The sequence below is a fragment of the Nycticebus coucang genome, chromosome 21 (assembly GCF_027406575.1).
Source record: "Nycticebus coucang isolate mNycCou1 chromosome 21, mNycCou1.pri, whole genome shotgun sequence".
In the NCBI taxonomy this organism is placed as follows: domain Eukaryota; kingdom Metazoa; phylum Chordata; class Mammalia; order Primates; family Lorisidae; genus Nycticebus; species Nycticebus coucang.
This window is the reverse complement of record NC_069800.1, coordinates 7,078,837-7,098,243: the sequence shown is the minus strand read 5'-3', so window position 1 is coordinate 7,098,243 and position 19,407 is coordinate 7,078,837. Positions and strand designations below refer to the sequence as shown.

Genomic DNA, 19,407 nt, shown 5'->3' with positions numbered 1-19,407 from the left:
GCTGAAGAAGTCCTCATAAGGGAAAGATAGAGGACAGGGGATAAGAACATGCAAAGATATTTTTGGCAAACAATAGCTCCTAGAACAGTGGTTCTCAACCTTCCTAATGTCATGGGCCCTTTAATACAGTTCACGACCCACAGGTTGAGAACCTAGGAACAGCAATTGGAAAAGGGAGGGTAGGAGGAGGTTGTACAGCCTTGAATGCCAAGCTAGGGATTTTATTTTATACTCAATGGGAGCCATGGAAATCTTTCATACATACACTAGGGAGCGATAACATCAGAACTGTGTTTTTTGAAAGATAATAGGGAAGGAAATCAAAGATGAGTTGCCAGAGGTCAGAGACCAAAGGCTAGGTAAATAATTAGAAAATGATTGCAGTAATCAGGTGAGAGAGAATGAAGGCTTGAACTAGAACCAGGTTCTGGGAGTTGGAAGGAAGGAGATAGATTTGAATGAAATTTTGGAATTAGGAAAATAAAGTGTTTTCATTTGGATTCATAGGTCTGCAGGCAAATAGTAAGCCATCCATCCCTGACTGGAACACGTTGTATGTCTTATACTGAGGCACTAACAATCTAATGAGGGAGACAAAAACATGAGAAAAGGTGCGAGTATACTCAAAGAAGTATTCTTGCATTCTGGCAAGGCACAGTGGCTCCCACCTGCAATCCTAGCTCTTTAGGAGGCCAAAGTAGGAGGATCTCTTGAGCCCAGAATAGGAAACCAAACCAGGAAATACAGGAAGACATTGTCTCTACCAGAAAAGGGGGAGGGATTATTCAGATTCATCCAAGAAATTTTCATTCTGGGGACTATTTAGTTCAAAGATGGAAGAGAGAAAGAAAAGTACATAAAATAAAGTAGAAAGTGATCTACTTTGCATCTTTATAGTCCAAAACTAAATCATGACTCTATTAACATTGGTGTATTTTGTCTGAATGCAATATTATTTTCTTTAACATTAGTGTGAGCAAAGATGATGGGAAGATAGGAATTTGGCCTATGACTGCACTAAAGAAGGAAAATAATGCAAGTTGACAAAGCTCGAAAGGGCTGACACTGTCCTGCTGGTGTAATAAGTTTTTGTTAATGGTAAGGACAAGGTCATAGCTGTATACCAACGAGTCATGGTGAAAACAATATTCTGCTGGTTTCTATTTACATTCGCTCTGACCTTTGTATAACAGAATGTCATAAAACTTAATAGAAATTTATACCAAAAGATTCAAATATAGAGTGTCCCCCAAAGTTGCCATATATAGGGAAAAATGGGTAATTGTAGCTAAATGTAACTCAATTTACAAAATATTCTTTATGAAATTTTACAAAGAGGTAGCCAACACATAGTAATTTTTGTAAATATTTTGTATTTTCCCCTACATATGGTGATTTGGGGGACATTCTATGGCAAGCATTTTTATCATACAGCATAAACATTTAAAAAAATATATTGCTGGCTGGATGCAGGGGCTCACACCTGTAATCCGAGCACTCTGGGAGGCTGAGGCTGGTGGATTGCTTGAGCTCACGAGTTCAAGACCAGCCTAAGCAAAAGTGAGACCTCAGCTCTACTAAAAATAGAAAAACCAAAAAAAAAAAAATAGAAAAACTGAGGCCAGAAGATTGCTTGAGTCCAAGAGTTGGAGGTTGCTGTGACTCTGCCTCACAAAAAAAAAAAAAAAAAAAAAAAAAATATATATATATATATATATATATATAAAACTGTCAAGTAAGAATATACTGCTATACTGCGTGGGATTCATATCTTATTTGCAAAACCAAGTAAGAATATCTATCATAGGCTCAGTGCCTATAGCTCAGCGGCAAGGGCACCAGCCACAAACACCAGAGCTGGCGGGTTCAAATCCAGCCTGGGCCTGCCAAACAATAATGACAACTACAACCAAAAAATAGCCAGGCGTTGTGGTGGGTGCCTGTAGTCCCAGCTACTTGGGTGGCAGAGGCAAGAGAATTGCTTAGGCCTAAGAGTTTGGGTTGCTGTGAGCTATGATGCTACAGCACTCTACCCAGGTGACAGCTTGAGACTCTTATTTCCAAAAAAAAAAAAGAATATCTACCGGGTGGTGTCTGTGGCTCAGTCAATAAGGCATCGGCCCCATATACTGAGGGTGACAGGTTCAAACCCGGCACCAACTGAACTGCAACAACAAAAAAATAGCCGGGCATTGTGGCGGGCATCTGTAATTCCAGCTACTCGGGAGGCTGAGACAGGAGAATTGCTTAAGCCCAAGAGTTTGAGGTTGCTGTGAGCTGTGACACCACAGCACTCTACTGAGGGGGACATAATAAAACCCTGTCTCAAAAAAAAAAGTCTATGTGAAAAAGATTTTAATATTACATACATTTAAACTGAAATACATAGAAGGACATAAGAAAACTATGAAGCATGGATTAAGATACAATTCTCATATCTATGGTAGATATTATTATTATTATTATTTTTTTTTTTTGTAGAGACAGAGTCTCACTTTATGGCCTCAGTAGAGTGCCGGGGCATCACACAGCTCACAGCAACCTCCAACTCCTGGGCTTAAGAAATTCTCCTGTCTCAGCCTCCCGAGTAGCTGGAATTACAGGCGCCCGCCACAACGCCCGGCTATTTTTGTGTTGTTGCAGTTCGGTTGGTGCCGGGTTTGAATCTACCACCCTCAGTATGTGGGGCAGGTGCCTTACTGACTGAGCCACAGACACCACCCGGTAGATATTCTTTTTTTTTTTCAGTAGCTGAAACTATAGGCGCCTGCCATAACGTCCGGCTATTTTTTTTGTTGTAATTGTCATTGTTGTTTGGCAGGCCTGGGCTGGGTTTGAACCCACCAGCTCTGTGTATGTGGCTGGCACTGACATAGATATTCTATAAAGGTAATGTATTACTGAATTTCTAATGAACTTTCATAAAAGTAGTAAGGAAAACAAAATATGCAGTCTTAGCCTAGGATGTTGTACCTTTGACAAGTAATTTAAATTAAGCTTATATTTTAGCATATTGGGTTGAAGTGAACTACTGATTCAACCACTTTTACAATGAGGTCAAAGAACTTTATACACCTCCTATCAGGCCTGTAATCCTGGCTCTCTGGGAGGCCATGGTAGATGGATTGCCTAACTAAGCTCAGGAGTTGGAGACCAGCCTGAGCAAAACTGAGACCCTGTCTCTGAAAATAACCTGGCGTTGTAGCAGGCGCCTGTACTCCCAGCTACTTGCGAAGCTGAGGTAAGAGAATTGCTTGGGCCCAATAGTTTGAGGTTGCTGTGCGCTATGACACCATAGGACTCTACTGAGGGGGACATAGTGAGACTCTGTCTCAAAAACAAAAACAAACAAAAAAACCTTGTATTTATGTTGTATCTTTTACTTTCTGTTTTTAAAAATAATTTTCTCCTTATTAAGGAACACATTTCCTAATTAGATGAATGCTTTTTCCCTGCCAGAAACATTACAGTCTATCCTTTCCACAATCATGTTCACTTACTCTAACCCTCCCCACTTTCATGATAGTTCTCCTTCCTTTCTCACCTATGTAAATACAAATAAGAAATAAGTCCTCCTGTATTTGTGAAATGTAATATTTACATTAATTTGTATTAATATAAAATATTTAAAAGATAAAGTTAATGTTTAAAGAAAATTATAATAATCATTTTAAACTGAATATTGTCTTTTTTTTTTTTTTTTTTGCAGTTTCTGGCCGGAGCTGGGTTTGAACCCACCACCTTTGGCATATGGGGCCGGCATTCTACTCCTTTGAGCCACAGGCGCTGCCCTGAATATTGTCATTTATTTTCTTTTGCCTACCAAGATCCAAATTTAATTTCTTGTTTGTTAAACTATGAAATGTATGTATTGCAATCTATTTACCATAAATTTTTACTAGAATATTTTTGACATGGCAATATCAGTACATAGAACGGTATAGGAATCAATAGTTGTTATGAATATGTTATTTTGAAAGATTAAGTATGTTTATTAAATTCTTTATATACACCTAAGGATTTTATCCTGCATCTTCTATTAATTTTATTATATTTCTCAAAAATATAATTTCCTCTTAATTCTCAAAAAGATATCTGTCATAGAACAAATGCAAACAAAATGAATGTTTTTTCTCACTTTTGTTTTCAAGGGTATAACAGATGCCACAAGAATGTGTGATTTGTATAAGTAAAATTTTATCATTTATGAGTAATGAGTTCTCTATCCTTTCAACTTTCTATGCCCCAGCCTTTGAATCACCTTCTTCCAAGTAACATTCTAAGAGAAAAACCCTTCAGAGAGGCTTGTTGCCGGTAGCACAGTGGTTACAGCACCAGCCACATACACCAAGGATGGGGGTGGTGAGTTCAAACCCAGCCCTGACCAGCTAAACAACAATGACAACTACAATGAAAAATAGCCAGGCATTGTGATAGGCACCTGTAGTTCCAGCTCCTTGGGAGGCTGAGGCAAGAGAATCACTTAAGCCCAAGAGTTTAAGGTTGCTGTGAGCTGTGACGCCACAACACTCTATATCTCAAGAAGAAGAAGAAGAAGAAAAAAAAAGGTCTCTTATCTACTTTTTTTCTACCTTATACAGGCTGAGATGACCATGGGCTTCTTTCTTTTTCTTTTTTATTTTTTAGTGTAGGTCCACCTACATTGTCCAGGCTGGTCTTGAACTCCTGGACTCAAGTGATCCTCACACCTTGGCTTCCCAAAGTGCTAGGGTTATCAGATGTGAGCTACTGTGCTTGCCCTTAAAAGACTCATTTTTTGTTATTTTATTTATTTAAATATTTTTTTATATTTTGAAACAGAGTCTCCCTTTGTTCCCCTCAGTAGAGTGCTATGGCGTCACAGCTCACAGCAACCTCAAACCCTTGGGCTTAAGTGATTCTCTTGCCTCAGCCTCCTGAGTAACTGGGACTACAGGCTCCCACTACAATGCTTGGCTAGTTTTAGAGATAAAGTCTCACACCTGTGAGCTCAGGCAATCCACACACCTTGGCCTCCCAAAGCACTAGGATTACAGGCGTGAGCCATGGCCCTGCCTTTTATTTTTTTCAAATAACTAGATCAGGCATAACAAATTTGAAGACTTTTAAGATCATCATTAGGAATCAACTCACAGAACTGTGAAAACTGGAAGGGGCTTCCTGATCTCAAGGCTGCGGTAAGCTGTAAGTGTTCCAGGGCACTCCAGCCTGGGTGATACAGCAAGGCCCTGCTTAAAAAAAAAAAAAAAAAAAAAGGAAAGAAAAACAATGGCTCAGGGTGGTGCCTGTGGCTCAGTGGGTAGGGTGCTGGCCCCATATACCAAGCGTGGTGGGTTTGAACCTGGCCCCTGCCAAATTGCAACAACAACAAAAAATAACTGGGAATTGTGACAGGCTGTAGTCCCAGTTACTCAGAAGGCTAAGGCAAGAGAATCGCTTAAGCCTAGGAGTTGGAGGTTGCTGTGAGCTGTGACGCCACAGCACTCTACAAAGGGCGATAAAGTGAAACTCTGTCTCTAAAAAAAAAAAAAAATGGCTCAGCACCAGAGCACAGTGGTTATGGCACCAGCCACATACACCCAGGGTGGTGGGTTTGAACCCAGTCCGGGCCAGCTAAACAACTACAACAAAAAAATAGCCAGGCATTGTGGCAGGTGCCTGTAGTCCCAGCTACTTGGAAGGCTGAGGCAAGAGAATGGCTTAAGCCCAAGAGTTTGAGGTTGTTGTGAGCTGTGACACCACAGCACTCTACCGAGGTCGACATAGTGAGACTCTGCCTCAAAAAAAGAAAAATACAAGGAATGGTATTCTAGGGAGTGGTTAAGGATGTATTTGGGGTCTCAGAAGTCATAGTTGAATCTATAGGAGACCTATAGTGGCTGCTTCAATTAGAAAAAATTGTATGTTTAGCTTTTCAGTCCTTCATAATCACTTTCTACCTTAGCAGTTCAGCTTTATTTCCTATGGGAACAAGGACACAGCCTTGTCTTCCAATCAGGCTTCCCTTTTCATTCATAACCACGTTCTACTCCTCTCTGAAACACTGGCTTTCTGTCCTTCTATTTAACTATATCACATCCCATATTTAAGGTTTATATCTTTCATAAAGTACCTGAGAAAATGGACGCCTAGGATTATCTTGCTAGGCGTCTGTGGAAATGATTCCTATGGTAACCCCTGGGTTGGGCACCCACCTTCTGCTGGGCCAGAAAGTAGTTTCTCTAGGATGTTTGCACTTTGGGACAGGGAGAGAGATTGGGGATATCTCTCTCCAGGGGTTAAAGCTTTAAGTCTAAGCTCAATAACATCATAGACATCTTTCCTGCTGTTAGACAAAGCTGGTCAGCAGTGAGAGAAAGTGAAACTACCATCCGAAAGCAACAGAAACAAGACTTGTGAAGACCCGTAACAAGGGTTGGGTCCCTTGTTCCGGCTGCTCCCAACACCCACCTCTGCAGCCCTGCCTTTCTCGATCCCTCCTTGGATTTCATGAGCCAATAATTACTCTCTGTATGTAGGTTTGAGTTGAGTTTCTGTTTCTTTTTTTTAAGAAAAAAAAAGGGGCGGCACCTGTGGCTAAAAGGAGTAGGGCAGCAGCCCCATATACTGGCGGGTTCAAACCTGGCCCCGGCCAAAAACTGCAAAAAAAAACCCCCAAAAAACCTTTAGTCATAAGGTCAGATTAAATTCAATATTAACTCAAGTTCTTAAAAATCGTTTGGAAAAGCCAACAGAGCACATTACAGAAAAGCCAGCATCTGCTGACATTCTTTGGTGAAAAAGTAAGTTGCATACTTAAATGAGCTGCCGAAATGATTATCAATTCCTAGGTTTTGTTTTTCAAAAATAGGTTTCAAGATAGCTCAAAGAAACCGTGCATACCCCTAACAATATAAAAATTTAATAATGAAATCTAAGTATATAGCAAAAGTCAAATATGATAATTCACATGAATAAGTTATAAAATAATATTTTTGGTCCTAGAAAACTAAAATGAGACCTCCCTGATGGTTAATATGCATGTGGGCTAAAGGCAAATAGAACAACTTAAAGATTTTCCCAGTTACTAAGCCACCAAAAGAAAAAAAAAGAAGAAAAGAAAAGAAAAAGAAAAAAAAAAGCTTAGGATTTTCTAGCTAATTCAGTTCTACTTGTATAAATCTGATTATCCATCAATACTTATATCTTAATAAATTAATTTTTTTTCTATGCAATTACCAACATTTTTTCCCTTTCACCTTTTCCCTAATTTTCTCTAGCATTGTTTTTCTTTTGGTTTGATTAGTTGACCTCAAAGTTTTGGAACCTAAAATGAGTATCAATTCCTATTGGAATAGCCTTTGGGAAATGCAATGCTAGAAAAGTCAAATTCTTAAGACAGGTGGCTTGACAAAGCGAGGCATCCATTTTCAGTGGAAAGGTGTTGCCATGTTAGTCCCTGGGCTAATGGCTGCTCTTAACTAGATCAGAGGACCCAGCATGATACTGGGGACCCATGTGCACAAACACCCACCCATTTAAGCTTTCAATAAATACAAAGCATCATTTTAAACTGTTTCAGTAGAATAAATAAAAAATATTGCATTTCTATTGGCCTGCTTTCCTCTTCAAGACAACAAAGACACAACTGTTAATTACTGGCTACACCAAGGTCTTTAGATGTCAGCACTTCCTGCTCTTCAGCCCTCAGCAGTTTTTTTGTTTGTTTTGTAGTGTCTAGACAGTCTCACTCTGTCACCCTTGGTAGAGTGCTGAGATGTCATAGTTCACCTCAAGCTCCTGGGCTTGAGTAATCTTCTTGCCTCAGCCTCCTCAGTAGCTGGGACTACCGGTGCCAACCACAACAACTGGCTAGTTTTTCTATATTGAGTAGAGATGGGGTCTTGCTTTCGCTCAGGCTGGTCTCAAACTTCTGAGCTCAAAGGATCCTCCAACTTGTGCTTCCCAGAATGCTAGGATTACAGGTGTGAGCCACTGCGCCCCACCAGGCCTCAAAAGTTTTTTTCAGCAACAATGGTATCCTGGGCGTCGCCTGTGGCTCAAGGAGTAGGGCGCCGGTCCCATATGCCGGAGGTGGTGGGTTCAAACCTAGCCCGGCCAAAAGCCACAAAAAAAAAAAAAAAAAAAACAATGGTATCCTTCATTCGCATTGCCACTGTCATGGGACCAACACCCCCAGGAACTGGAGTGATGTAACCAGTTTTGTTCCCGACTCCTTCAAAATCCACACCTCCAACCAACTTAGGTTTAGCAGTTATGAGCTCTTGAACTCTTATTTATCCCCACGTCTATGACTGTTGCTCCTGCTGTGATCAGATTTGGAAGCCTGCAGCAGATGCTACCACATCTACAGAATTGTGTGTTTCCTCAGCTGCTCTTTGGGAACGTATGGGTAACATATCGTAACTGTGGCATCACCTCCTAGGACGTTCACACGCCCCATCTGTGTGTAGTAACATTGCAATAGGCATTCCAATTTTTTGACCTTCTAGCCACAGCTGCCTTCCCTAGGGTTGGAATATTGGAATGCCACAATCACTTAAGTATTTTCTACACACGTCGTGGGGTAGCTGGTAACGAATACTGGAACAAACTTATTCTCCCTACGTCAGTTACATGAAGGCATCAACATCCTTGTCTGGAGAAACAGCACTGCAGATTGCAGATCTGTCCCTCATCAGGGTGCTCTGTGAGAGGCAGCTGAACCTTATCATCACTATTTAGTTTGTTGATTAAATTCCACTATTCTGCCTCTGAAATGGAAGCTGATTTCACATTTCTCTCACTGTGGATTTCCACATCTGCAGCTGGTCTGGTTTTGTTGAGGACACAGGAGTGACTTGCAGGGTTCTCTCCGACCAGAATCACCTTCAGGTAGAGTTGTTTATTGTCAGAGGCCACCCACTCTTCCACCTCCTGCTGCACTTCCTGCTTGATCTCCTTGGCCAGTTTCCTTCCAGAAATGACAACAGCTTCCTTTGGAACAGCTGAGAGGATAGCTCTGTGCGGGGTCTCACTCTTGCTCAGGCTGTTCTCAAACTCCTGAGCTCAAGGAATCCACCTGCCTTGGCCTCCCACAGTGCTGGGATTACAGGCGTGAACCAGCAAACCTGGCCCTTGCTTCTCTCTCTTACCACTACCTTATATCCAGCTATTCTTACCCTATGTTCAGTTATTGTAAAGTGAAGTTCCCTGAATATTATTTCCTGCCCTTTTGTGCCCCGGTGTTTTGGCTCAGATTGTTTCTTGCTATCTTGAACTCACTTCCTCCCATATTTACCTCAGCTGGCTAAACCCTTCAAGATTGCCTTTTACATTAGACTGTGAATTAGTTGAAGACAGGAAGAGTATTCCTCATTTCTCTGTTCTTAAAACAGACATGTTTATTGAATAGCTGCATAAATAAATATAAATGAATGAATTTTAGAAACCCATTCCTACAGAATTTTCCTAGAAAAAAAAATTTTTTTGAGACAGAGTCTCACTGTGTCACCCTGGGTAGAGTGCTGTGGCATCACAGCTCACAGCAAACTCAAACTCATGGGCTTAAGCAATTCTCTTGCCTCAGCCTCCCAAGTAGCTGGGACTACAGGTGCTCGGCACAACATCTGGCTATATTTTTGTTGCAATTTGGCCAGGGCTGGGTTTGGAACCCGCCACTCTTGGTGTATGGGGTGAGCGCCCTACTCACTGAACCACAGGAGCCACCGGTTCAGCTATTATTTTGTTGTTGCAGTTGTCATTGTTGTTTTAGCTGGCCCAGGCCGGGTTCAAACCCTCTAGCCTTGGTGTATGTGGCCAGGGCCCTACCCACTGAGTAACGGGCACCACCCCTAGAAAAATATTGAAGCCAGACTCTGGACTTCAAGTGAGATTCTGTCTCTACAAAAAATAGAAAAATTCGCTGGGCATGCTAAACTGCACTTGTAGTCCCAGCTACTCGGGAGGCTGAAGCAGGAGGATTGCTTGAACCTAGCAGTTTGAAGTTGCTGTGAGCTGTGATGGTGCCCTGTATCAAAAAAAAAAAAAAATCTATATATATACTGAAGCCAAAGGATTATTAAAATGTATATGAACCTGATTAGTTCCCTTTTCTGGTCCTTATAAAAATCTTTGAGAAAATCTGATGATCTTAGAGAAGCCACAGGTTCTGGTCCAAACCAGTGCTTTCTATAACTATTTGGTAATGAATTCTTTACATTTTTTTCACTTAAATAGTCATTAGGAGGCAACAAGAACATGTCTTTCCCTTTTTAGATAGCCAGTTTTAATAATAAAGGTAACTCATTTGGATTTATGCCACATGTGTTATCTGATGTGCCTTACAGATAGTAACTTAATTTAATCCTCGCAACAACCATAAGATGAGTGTTATTTCTATCCTCATCCCACATTATGAAAAATTGAGGGGCAGAAACATTAAAGAAAATATTCAAGGCTGTGGAACTAGTTAAGTAATAGAGCCAGAACCAAAGGCACCTGAAACTCAAGTCCACACTCACATGCGAAGCTCACTATGTTATGTTGCATCCACAAACTCCTAAAACTACCTGTTCTCCTATGACCACCAATATTCAGAAAATTCCATCTTCTGCCTTTTGGCAGATGACCTTCAACTGACTTCCGTGTCCTGAATTTTCACATTATATTTAGTTGATCTTTAAGATAAAATAAACATACATTACACAAAATGTTTCATGGAGGAAAAAGGAAGTAGAATCACTTTCCACTCATTTCCATGAAAAAAAAATTGTGCGTTTACCAAATACAAAGCATTAGGCTAAGGGCTGGAGAAGATATGCACAGGACCACAAGAAGCTCATGATTGGATGGCGCCTGTGGCTCAGTCGGTAAGGCGCCGGCCCCATATACCAAGGTGGCAGGTTCAAACCTGGCCCCGGCTGAACTGCAACCAAAAAATAGCTGGGCGTTGTGGCGGGCACCTGTAGTCCCAGCTACTCGGGAGGCTGAGGCAAGAGAATCGCTGAAGCCCAGGAGTTGGAGGTTGCTGTGAGCTGTGTGATGCCACAGCACTCTATCGAGGGCCATAAAGTGAGACTCTGTCTCTACAGAAAAAAAAAGGAAGCTCATGATTTAGAAGGGGAGATTTTAGAATGTATACAAATTACTATAACAAAAACGCCCCCTGTATTATGGAATATTATATAACCATTAAAAATGAAATCCTGCCATTTGCAATAACACGTATGGACCTGGAGAACATTATGCTAAGTGAGCTAAGCTGAGCACATAAGGACAACCTCACGCATGCTCACTCTTATGTGGGAGCTAAATGTTAAACACCAATGATCTCCTGGAGACAGAGTGGAGATGAGAATGACGGTTACCAGAGTCAGGAAAGGGTATCAGGGCACTGACAGGGATAAGGTGGGGATGGCTAATAGATGCAAAAATATGGTTGGTTAGATAGAATGAACAATATTTGATAGCACGACAAAGCAACTATAATCAACCATTAGGGCATACTTTAAAAGAACTGAACAGCGGAATTGGAATGTTCCTAACACAAAGAAATGATAAATGCTTGAGGTGATGGATACCCCAGTTACCCTGATTTTGTTAGCTCATATTTTAGGCCTGTATCAAAACAACAGATACACCCTATAACTATATGCTGTTATGTACCCATAAAAAACTTTTAGACACTGTGTAAACAGTGTTAGAGGAATGATAGGAGAAGAGATTATTTCCCACAGAAGCAAGGGATAGCATTTGTGTCCGACAGAAGTTCAGAGGGGAAAATTTTGAACAGAAAACATCTGAGGCGTAGAAAAAGAGAATGAGTGAGCCGAGTGGGAAAGCTGTCAGAATCTGAATGGAGTCATTTGTGCTAAATACTAACAGTGTTGAGGAAGGCCATGAAGAGAAGGGTTCTTGTGGATAAATGCCTGATAACAGAACCTGTCATGAAGGACTCTACAATAACTTCCCTCAACCTTGCATTACAGCCATAGCAATCACACAGAAATGTACTTCCATAAGGATATCTGCCCAGCAATTGCCTGTTCAACCTCAGACTGGCATCGCCTTTTTTATTGATCCTTGGAAGAGGGATAATTATCTAAAAACAATTTTGTGATCTTCCACAGTTTTCCTTTAAAAACCTTTTTCTAGGCTGGGTCTGGTGGCTCCTGCCTATAATCCTAGCACTCTGGGAAGCCGAGGCAGGTGGATCACTTGAGCTTAGGAGTTGGAGATCAGCCTAAGCAAGAGTGAGACCCTGTCTCTTAAAAAAAAAAAAAAAAAGCTGGGTGTTGTGGTGGGCACTTGTAGTCCCAGCTCCTTGGGGAACTGAGGCAAGAGGATCACTTGAGCCCATGAGTTTGAAGTTGTTGTGAATTATGATGCCACAGCACTCTACCAAGGGTGACAAAGTGAGACTCTGTCTAAATAAATAAATAAAACCTTTGTCTTTCTTTACCTCCCTGAATATGCACATAGTTTACTACAGCTTATTGCATTTCAATGCCCTATTCCCAAATAAATATTGTTTTCTTTTAGAGGGCCTCTCTCCATTTGACAATGATTAGACTGGAAAAAGTTATGTAGGTTTTAAAAACAACTGAAAGAGTTCATGGAAGGAAGAAGAGATGAGGTTAAACCTCCTTGTGGAAAGACCAAAAAGTCATGCTGAATGCTAATGAAGCTATACTTTATTCATAGGTAACAGAAAACCTAAAAAGGGGGGAAGAGGGGAAGAATGCTACGATTGGAGTAGTAATCTTTTTTTGTTTTTTTGGAGACAGAGTCTCACTTTGTTGCCCAGGCTAGAGTGGCATGGCATCAGCCTAGCTCTCAGCAACCTCAAACTCTTGGGCTCAAATGATCTTTCCTGTCTCAGCCTCCCGAGTTGGCTGGACATGGTGGCTCACATCTGTAATCCTAGTACTCTGGCTGGTGGAGGCAGGAGGGTCACTTGAGCTCAGGAGTTTGAGACCAATCTGAGTAAGAGCAAGATCCCATCTCTACTAAAAATAGAAATTAGCCAGGCCTTTTGGCAAGTGCCTATAGTCTCAGCTAGTTGGGAGGCTGGGACAGGGGGATTGCTTGAACCCGGGAGTCTGAGGTTGCAGTGAGCTATGATAAGTGAGCTATGCAGTGAGCCACTGCACTCTAGCCTGGCACCATGAGCAAGACTCTGTCCAACAAAAGAAATTGTTGCCATATGCCGAAAGTGTTGCTGAAAAGTAGACTGCAAATGGAAGACCCTGGGCAAAGCAAATAAAAGATATGCTTAAACCAGTAGTTTGAAAGCTAGTTTTAATGATACTGGTTCAGGATAACAAATGAAGCAGCCTTATATTTTCTCAATTTAAGGCTAGAAAAAAGCCATTTTAAGCATCAAGTAGAGTGACAGACATTTTGGGTACTAAGTCCATAGATATACCCAGAAGTAGGCTACTACTTCAATGATGGGTCTGGATTGCTTTTTTCTCCTTCTTTTTCATATTGTTTTGGTTGGTAAACACATTTATTTCAGGTGTAAACTATGAGTGCTCTAAATCTATACAATTTCTCCTTCCTATCCACAGTGACCGGAACAATCTCTTACCTTTATAATTCCTACTTTTTTCTTTCTTTTCACTTTAACTCTACCATAATTTCAGCCACTTTAGATTTTTAAAAATAGGTGTTTTGTAGTATATTTTCATCAAAAAGTGTACTTAACCAAGAAGGAAATTAAATGAAATACACTGAGTTATTGAGAATACCACAGTATCAAATCACAGTATCAAAAGAATGATATTTTATAGTTGACATAGTACATTAACATAAAATTCAATATATTATTTCATTTTGGTCCTTAAAATGTTTCTGAAATAAATTATCACAATTTTACAGTTGAGGCAAATTAGAAAGTGGAAGAGATGGAATGAGAATTATTGGTGTTGTTTTCCTGTTACTACATTATCCTATGTATTACATAATCAGAAAAATATACTATGTAGGGCTCGATGCCTGTAGCTCAGTGGCTAGGGTGCCAGCCACATGCACTAGAGCTCGTGGGTTCCAACCTAGCCTGGGTCTGCTAAACGTCGACGACAACAACAGCAACAAAAAAAAGTAGCCAGGTGTTGTGGTGGGCGCCTGTAGTCCCAGCCACTTGGAGGCTGAGGCAAGAGAATTGCTTTAGCCCAAGAGTTTGGGGTTGCTGTGAGCTCTGACTCCACGGCCCTCTACTGAGGGAGACATAGTAAGACTCTGTCTCAAAAAAACAAAAACAAAAAAAAAGAAAGAAAGAAAAGAAAAAGAAAAATATGCTATGTGGAAGTGTCAGAAGATCACAATATTCATAGAGAATAATAATGCAGGTAAAAGCCTTTGCCTTGACTATATCTGCCTTACGTGCATTCTTTAACTGGTCATTTCCGATATAATTCAGAAATCTCCATTAGCAAAGGAATAATGTTTTATGTTTATATATATAAACAGATAAATTTCTCTTCCATGAAGAAATGACACTCCTGAACAGTTTGTAAGTGTATTAGTGAAAATAGATTGAATGTGTGTTAGGGATATATACTATTATTTGATTTACTATTTTAATATTTGGGGAACTCCAGAGTTGATGTAGCTGAGTTTCTAAATATACCATTCCATAGAGTAACATTTAATTAATCAGTCACTTTTGTGTTTACATTTTTGTGTAAACACTTTTGTGTTTATATATAAACAGATGAATTTCTCTTCCATGAAGAAATGACACTCCTGAACAGTTTTTAAGTGTATTAGTGGAAACAGATCGTATGTGTGTTAGGGATTCTTAACTAATAGAACTTAACTTCAGAACTATCACGAGCAAAGGGGATAAGTTTGTTTCTAAAAGGATCAAAATTTAGGAGATCTACACTGTGATTGGCCATTTAAAATTTATTTTCTGTCCATAAAAATTTATGGAGTGGCAAATTATCAATATCCATCTGACCATAGATGTGTGAATGTAGGATTATAATTTTTAGGTGATTTGTGGACTCAATACAGTGGGAATCAAAAATTGAAAGGGACCAGCTGCGGAGGCTTTCACCTGTAATCCCAGCACTCTGGGAGACTGAGGAGGGAGGACTGCTTGAGTTCAGGGTTTGGAGACCAGCCTGAGCAAGAGAAAGACCCCACCTCTACAAAAAATAGAAAAATGAGCTGGGCATCATGGCAGGCACCTATAGTCCCAGCTACTCAGGAGGCTAAGGCAAGAGGATTGCTTAAGCCCAGGAGTTTGAGGTTGCTGTGAGCTAAGCTGACACCATGGCATTCTAGCCTGGACAACAGAGTGAAACTTCATCTCAAAAAAGCAAAAACCACCACCACCACCACCACCAGAACAAAGAAACAAATTAAAACGATTTAATTAATTAATCCATAAAGACTGATAGCCAAATTTTACTAAAACAATGGGAACAGTTTTAAAATGTACAAGATATCACATTTCTTAAAGATGTGGAATGAAGGCAGATACATGGATGGCAGCCAGAGAATTTTGTTTAGAGTGGAAATTTAAAACTGGAATTTAAAGTTGACCAGCTAACTCAGTAGGTAGAGCACAAAACTCTTAAATTTGCAGTTGTGAAGTACATAATACATAAAGAGATCATCTATAAGATACATAAATGAACATAATTGTGGGGGAATTTTACAATCCGATAATCTATAGAGACCTTAGATTGTTGTATCTCTCGGGACATTTTTTATGAAGAAGAAAAAAGATGATTAAAGAGGTATTATGAAAATAAAGAAAACATAAAAATTAAAAATATTTAATTGCCACACTGAAGAATGAATAATATTTTTAATTGGTGTTGAACACAAGTGTGGTACATGTGTGATAAACACTCCATATTGAGTTGGTTAGATAAGTACTTTTAAGTTGAGAAATAGCACTCCAAGTCTGTAGTGTATTACTTTTATGCTTCTTTTGCCAGCAAATCTCAAAAGATATGCAGTCAAAGTGCCAACTGTTACTATGATATTTCTTTTTTTTGGCAGTTTTTGGCCGGGGCTGGGTTTGAACCCACCACCACCAGCATATGGGGCTGGCGCCCCACTCCTTTGAGCCACAGGCACTGCCCATATTCTTATCATGAATCTATTATTGAAACAGTCTTAGAAAACAGTTCTTATGGAATTAACAAAAGAACCGTGGCCACGTGAAGACTTCCTATTATCCCTTTTGTTATAGATGCAGTCACCTTCTAGCAAAAGTAAACCGTGATTTTTTTTTTTTTTGAGACAAAGCTTCAAAGCTGTTGCCCTGAGTAGAGTACTGTGGCATCACAGCTCACAGCAACCTCTACTCCTGGGCTCAAGCTATTCTCCTGTCTCTGCCTCCCAAGTAGCTGGGTTACAGGCGCTTGCCACAACACTCGGCTATTTTTTTTGGTTGCAGCCGTCATTGTTTGGCGGGCCAGGGCTGGATTCCAACCCAATAGCTCAGGTGTATGTGGCTGGCGCCTTAGCCGCAAACCATAATTTTAATGATTTTCTAATACTGTTCCACATTTTTTTGAATATTAAACATCAAATGATCTTGCTGGCATATTTAAACATTAGAAATGCTGGAAATTATATACAAGATAAAACATTTTAGTCATGTGTCTGAATAGTGAGTTTTATTCCTAATGGATCAAAAGGAACACTTTTTTAGTCATGCTTATTCAGAGAACTTAACTTTTATTTTTTTTGAGACAGACTCTCACTATGTAACCCTGGGTAGAGTGCCATGGTGTCACACCTCATAGCAACTTCAATCTCTTGGGCTTAAGCGATTCTCTTACTCAGCCTCCCAATGACTACAGGTGCCTGCCACAACACCTGGCTATTTTTTTTGTTGTTGCTGCAGTTGTCATTGTTGTTTAGCTGGCCTGGCCCCGGTTTGAACCCTCCAGCTTGGGTGCATGTGGCCAGCGCCCTACCCACTGAGCTATGGGCGCCGCCTCAAAGAGCTTAACTTTTATTGGAGTAAGACTATGTCACTATGCATATTAAAAATAAATTCAGCTATTAACTGAACCGCAAACATTTTCAAAGACTTGTCCATGAAACACTGCTAAACGTACCAGCCTTATCTTAGTTTAACCTCAAACTAAAAAGGATTAGTTCACTTTAGCTGTCTCCGGTCAAGTATTTGGTTTCAGTAATTTAGGGCAAATGACAAAGAGAGGAATACATGGATTAAAGAAGGATTAAGAGTAGTGGAAAGAGCTGTTCCACATTTCAAAGGGGGATTTCAGCCTCCTTTATTCTTTCATGGTATAAGCTGCTTATTTTGTTTAACATGTTTTTTCAGTGACTTCTATTGATGGCACCTCTTTGACTATCTACTTTTATTTTCCTAGACTTTGTTGGTTTAGTTTCTTTTATAATTCCTTTTTCTTTCTTTTTTGAGACAGAATCTTACTCTGCTGCCAAGGCTAGAGTGCCGTGGCATCAGGCCAGCTCATGGCGACCTGAAATTCCTGCATCAAAGCGATACTCCTGTACCAGCCTCCCAAGTAGCTGGGACTAAAGGCACATGCCACAATGCCTGGCTAGTTTTTCTATTTTTAGTAGCGATGGGGTCTTGCTCTTGCTCAATCAGGCTGGTCTTGAAGGGAAGCTCCCACCTCCACTGCTCAGAGATTACAGGTCTGCACAGCCCCAGCCTTTTCTTACTTTGCACCCCCACCTGGCTTTTGATGTATCCTTCGTTCAGTCATTTACACAGGAATATTCAATTAAAAAACAAATAGAAATTTTAGCCAACAGCTTGAGGGCACTGGAGGAAAAAAATATAAGTGCCGTTCGTAATGTATTTTGCCACATAATATGAAAAACACTATTAATAATGGTTGGATACGTTCCAGACATTTCTTGTATAGTAGCAGTGACTCCATAGTTACATTCATAGTGCCTCAGACCTATTACGAAAAGATTCCTTTGGCAAATGCTTCTGGTCCAATAAACCCTAAAACATCTCTCTTTGGCATGTGTGTATATGTATGTTTGTATTATGTATGTATGGGTGTATATATATATATCCTAGTCTATGTATCACAGAAGCAGGAATATAGATGTGAAATAAGATAGCCCTTCACACAACAAAAGCACAGCCACTGAACGTCAGCCTACTGCTATAGAATATCATGTCTATGTAAATAGAATGCTTTTTTTTGAGACAGAGTTTCACTTTGTTGTCCTCAGTAGAGTGCTATAGTATCATAGCTCACAGCAACCTCAAACTCTTGGGCTCAAGCAATTCTCTTGCCTCAGCCTCCTTAATAGCTGGGACTATAGGCCCCTGCCACAACACCTGCCTATTGTTTTTTGTTTAGCAGGCCTGGGCTGTGTTCAAACCCAGAGCATGTGGCCGGCACTCTAACCAGTGAGCTATGGGCACCCCAATCTAAATAGAATGCTATGAAAAGCCTCATCTCCTAAAACCACCTGGAGGAATTTATTAGCAATGTCATTGGCACCACAATTCTTCCTGTACATCAGTTATTTTAGTCCAGTGTCTATAAGGGCAGACCAGACATGCACATGTACATGTCAGCAGAGCAGGCCCAGTTCCTTATGTTGACCATATGGGCACATCGACCAGCTTGTTACAGTCCCTTCAGTGATCAACTTACAGAGGTTCTACTGTATTTTGGAATTTTTTCTATACTTTGTTTACACTAACAAATACACACATATGCACATGTTGGGTCCAAAGTGATAGTGGCTTATTTAGGAGATGACATCCATCAGCCAGCAGAAGACACAAGCTTAATGCTCAGCAAGGGGCATGGGTCTGGGAATGCTGACTTGGAAGGCCATGTTTAGAGCAAATGAAGTGGAGACTCAACTCTTGGAGGAAGAGACTCCAGGAGGAAAATACAAGTGAGGACTTGTAATCCTAGCACTTGGGAGGCAGAGGTGGGTGGACTGCCTGAGCTCAGGAGTTCAATACCAGCCTAAGCCAGAATGAGACCTAATCTCTAAAAATAGCCAGGCATTGTGGTGGGCGCCTATAGTCCCAGCTACATGGGAGACTGAGGCAAGAGAATCACTTGAGCCCAAGAGTTTGAGGTTGCTGTGAGCTGTGACACCACAGCACTCTACCAAGGGCGACACAGTGAAACTCTGTATCAAAAAAACAAAAAGAGTGAGAACTAAAAATTGGGATAAGGATAACATCAAAGAACTTTTTTTTTTTTTTTTTGAGACAGAGTCTCACTATGTCGCCCTCAGTACAGTGCTGTGGTGTCACAGCTCACAGCAACCTCCATCTAACTCTTGGGCTGAAGCGATTCTCTTGCTTCAGCCTCCTGAGTAGCTAGGACTACAGGCACCCACTGTAGCACCTGGCTTTGTTATTTTTATTTTATTTTTTTATTTTTAATTTCTGCTTGCTTGTTCATTCTTCTTCAT

At 40.5% G+C, this 19,407-nt stretch overlaps 2 pseudogenes; one reads left to right on the top strand and one right to left on the bottom strand.

The window, feature by feature from the left end:
- LOC128573691 (60S ribosomal protein L7-like) overlaps positions 1-19,407 on the top strand; it is a 350,760-nt pseudogene that overhangs the window by 12,330 nt on the left and 319,023 nt on the right.
- The window catches only part of LOC128574197 (bifunctional methylenetetrahydrofolate dehydrogenase/cyclohydrolase, mitochondrial-like), a 29,983-nt pseudogene continuing 18,206 nt past the window's right edge, over positions 7,631-19,407 (bottom strand).